Here is a 4,060-nt window from a genome sequence, read left to right on the forward strand (position 1 = left end):
ACTCACGGCCCTGAGGAACTTTCAGGAGATGACCCGCGTGGAGAACGCACACCCAGGGAAAAAGAAATAACAACAGCCGGCAAACAGCTCTCCGGGGCAGGGCTCAGAATTCTCAAGGGGACTGAGGAGGAAACAGAATCCTTGAAATGGGAGCAGGAGGGTGTTAAGCTGCTTGGGTCGGATTCCCGTAGAGCGAACCCCGGGAGGGAGACGTCTGTGCGGGGCGTTTGTCTAGGGGTCCCGGAGCTGTGCGTGCGAGGACGCAAGGGGAGACGGGGCAGAACGAGGGGCTGAATGCGGTGCTGCCACAGCAGGGGCCACACAAGCCCAGGGATGCTTGCCTCTTGGATGGCTCTTGGAATCGTCCCCGGGGGGCAGGGGCATCGGTGCCCCTGGGCAGGACAGCTGTGTTCAGCGGGGCTTGGAGGCCGGAGCTTGGTTCTGCGGTAGTCTTGGCACAGATGCTGCCTCCGCATTCTGTGGACACCGTGGTGGCTTCAGGTGGGTGTCTGGGGCCCAGATGTCTCATTTTTTTGTTACTTGATGCAATGCTTAGACGTGACGATCAGATTTCTGCTTTCTGCAGATGTTGTTTCTCTTGTGTTACAACCTAATCAAACGGCCCCCAGCTATACAGCACTTGGAAGCAGACACTCAACTACGAGGAAATTTTTCCAGCTAAGAAGCCGTGCACGGCAGTGCTTGTGTTTATTTCATCATTGCTGTTGTCTGAAATCATTCACAGGTAAGAAAAACAGAAATTTCTGGCTGGGAAAAGGTAATAGATAGAGCCCGAAGCCAGCTGGAATCACGGAAGACCGTGCGCCTTCAGGCGGAGGTGCTTGCCCGGCTGTCGCCAGTGCAGAGCTGGCCCCGCGGTCCCTGGGCCGCAGGAGGTCTGACCCCTCCTCCCCTGCCAGGTCCGGAGTCCACAAAACCAGGCGGTGTGCACTTTTGTGACTTTGGGATGTCTTAAATGCTTGCTTGTCTGCAGTTCTCTGGCTGTCATGGCCCTGCCCTGTGGATATGGAGACCTGGAGACCCTTACTCGGAACAAATGGTCCTGGAGATTCAGGGTTGGCACTGAGAAGGGGCCCAGGCATTTTACCCACAGGGGTCTTGCCGTGGAGCCAAACTTGGGTCCCGCGTGCAGTAAAGCCAACCTACTCACCCCGGCTGTGGTGGAGGAAGGTGCAGTGTTCAGTGGAGGCGCCCGGCGAGGAGGACGGGCCGCTGGTGCTGAAGAGACCCGAGCTCCCCGAAGGCTTTCAGGGAAAGGTTTTTAAAGGCAGGCTGAGGGGGGGTGCGGGGTGTGACCAGCTCCTGGACGCCCTTCAGGCTGGCTGGGGGCGAAGGTGCCGGGGTCAGCGCCCGCAACCTTCCGGCCCCAGCTGGTCTGGGCTCCACGTGCTGGTGGGCAGCACCGCCTGGGGGGGCTCCGTCTCTGCCAGACAGCTCTAGGCCAGGGCGCGGGTCGCCGGGTGCAGCCCGTGGGGAGGAGCCAGAGGTCCTTGACTTTGTTTATGGCTAAACTGTTACTGTTTTGTCTTGCTTGGCTGTTCTCCTTTGTTTCTGCATTTTCTCACTTCTCTGTTTATATTTACTCTGTAAGTTGCAGAAGGCCTAGGAGGCCGAAGCTTTCTCCAAAAGGCAGGCGGAGGACGCAGGGTGGGGAGAGGTGGGGGTGGGGTGGGGCTTCTGTCCCGAGAAGGCCCCTGGGGTCCTGCCTGGTCATGGTCTCGGTTTTCGGACCCCTCTGCTTTGGCAGAGCCCCTCCCTCCCCCTGACCTGCAGGAGGGTTGCTCCAGGACCGGGAGCAGTTCCCCGGGGGCTCAGTAGAAACCAGTTTCTGTCCTCTCCCCCCTTGTGTAGTTCTTTCCCCAGGTGAGCCGTCAGGGCAGGAACGTGAGGACCGCTGTTTGTTTTCCCGCTGGCCAAACATCTGTTTGTCAACTGTGTGGGTTTCTTGGGGCTGCTGTGACAAATGACCACAACCTGGGCAGCTTAAAACACCAGGAGTTCATTCTCTCACAGTCTGAGGTCGGAAGTCCGAAATCGAGGTGTCGGTGGGGCTGGGCTCCCTCCAGAAGCTCTGGGTGGCGCGGGGGGGATCTTTTCTTTCATCTTCTGCTTCTGGTGGCTCCAGGTGTCCTTGGTTTGTGACCCTGTCACCCCCATCTCCGCCTCTGTCTTTACCTGGCCGTCTTCCCTGCGTCTTCTCTCCTTCTGTCCCTTGAAAGGACACTTGTTGCTGGATTAGGCCCCCCCAGGGTGATCAGGATGGTCTCATCTCAAGATCCTTGATTTAATTACATCTGCAAAGACTCTATTTCCAAATAAGGCTGACGTCACAGGCTCTGGACAGGATGTGGACACATCTTTTGAGGCCACTGTGTGACCACTGCATCACCCAAGGTGCATATGAACCCGCGGACTTGAGCGCACGCCCTGAGTTTGGGCGCGGTCAGTAGTTTCACGGCCAAGGACGAAAACCGGATGGGCTTTCTGAGGCTGGAAGGTCCTGGGGCTGAGCTGAGTGCGTGAACGTCAGGACGGCCAGAGGGCTTGCTCCCTAGGCCTGGGGAAGCTGGTGCGGTGTTTGAGAGATGGGGGTCGGGGAGGGGTGAGGACGCGGGGGTCTGCCCCGGCTGGGCTGCTCTGGGTCTGTGTCCTCCAGTCAGAGCCCGCTGCCTCGGCCTGGGCGAGCTGGAGGGCCGGGGCGGCGTGCCGGAGGGCAGAGCTTGGTCCTCGTGGGGCTGGCTCTCGCCCTGCCCTCCGAGGGGTTGGCTGCACTCTGGGTTGACGAGGGGCTGCGGCTGTGGTTGGTGAGAGAGGCCTGTGCCCTTGCTGTATCAGGGCCCCGGTGACGACCTAGGGTTGAGACAGCAGGAGGGCAGTGGGCCCCCCCCCTCCCCCGCCCCAGTGGTCCTTTACAGGGCTGCTCTGGCTGTTCTCCGCCTGCCTGGAGCCGGCTCTCCAGCCCCCTCACCCTGGGCCTCCCGCCACCCTAGGGAGGCCTTGGTCGGCGGCACACTCGTCCCCCCGCCCCTGCCCTCGCTGGTCCTCTGTCGTGTCTGCAGGGGCTGCACTGGGGCTTCCCCGGGTCCTGGGCGCTTTAGCTTCTGGGGGCCCTTCCTCCATAAACACACAGTAAAATTGTATTTTCTGACTGTGTTAGTATAAAGACGGACAGGATGCCGAAGTTATGAGTCCTGCTTACTGGGAGAAGTGAAGCATTTCCAGGGCCCTGGCCCGAGCCTGGTGCGGCCAGCGGTTGGGTGGGCCAACTGCCCTCCTGCCCGGGGGCCCTGCCTGGAGCTCCTTCAGTGACAGGACAGCAGTCACACTCACTGTCCCCCTGCCCGTCCTGCACCCCCGCACCCCCACAGGGAAAAAACTGCACTTAAAAAAATCCTGAACTGTAGTTGATTTACAATATTGCGTTAGTTTCAGGTGTACAGCACATATATACATAGTGTGTGTGTGTGTGTGTATATATACACACATATAACTAAATATACATATATATTTTTTTCAGATTAGCTTCCGCTTTCGGTTACCGCAAGACACTGAGTAGAGCTCCCTGGGTGTGCGGTGAGTCCTCGCTGCTGGTCTGCTTCCTGCTTAGTGGTGTGGCTCTGTTACCCCACACTCCTGATTTATCCCTCCCTCCGCCTTTCGCCTTGGTGACCACAGGTTTGTGTTCTGGATCTGCGAGCCGGTTTCTGCTTTGTATAGAGATTGATTTCTGTTATTGTTTTAGATTCCGCATGTAAGTGATACCGTATTTGTCTTTCTCTGTCTGGCTTACTTCATTCAGTACGACGATCCCCAGCTCCATCCATGTTGCTGCGAGCGGCATTGTGTTCATCTTTTTCTGTGGCTGAGTGTGTTCCATCGTGTGCATACGGCATCTGATCGTGGGCACTTGGGCTGTTTCTGAGTCTTGGCTGTTGTAAGTACCGCTGCTGCGACCACTGGGGTGCACGTGTCTTTTCAAACTAGAGTTTTCGTCTTTTCTGGTTGTGTGCCCAGGAGTGCGACTGCTGGACATATACGG

At 58.0% G+C, this 4,060-nt stretch overlaps 1 long non-coding RNA gene across 1 annotated transcript; it reads left to right on the top strand.

Moving 5' to 3' along the window:
• Positions 1-273: 273 nt before the first annotated feature.
• On the top strand, positions 274-3,675 carry LOC140699490 (uncharacterized). Its single transcript, XR_012077702.1, has 3 exons — positions 274-501; positions 587-745; positions 3,539-3,675. It is a non-coding gene; the product is annotated as an uncharacterized lncRNA (long non-coding RNA).
• The last annotated feature ends 385 nt before the right edge of the window (positions 3,676-4,060 follow it).

Source organism: Vicugna pacos, chromosome 11 (assembly GCF_048564905.1).
Source record: "Vicugna pacos chromosome 11, VicPac4, whole genome shotgun sequence".
Lineage (NCBI taxonomy): Eukaryota > Metazoa > Chordata > Mammalia > Artiodactyla > Camelidae > Vicugna > Vicugna pacos.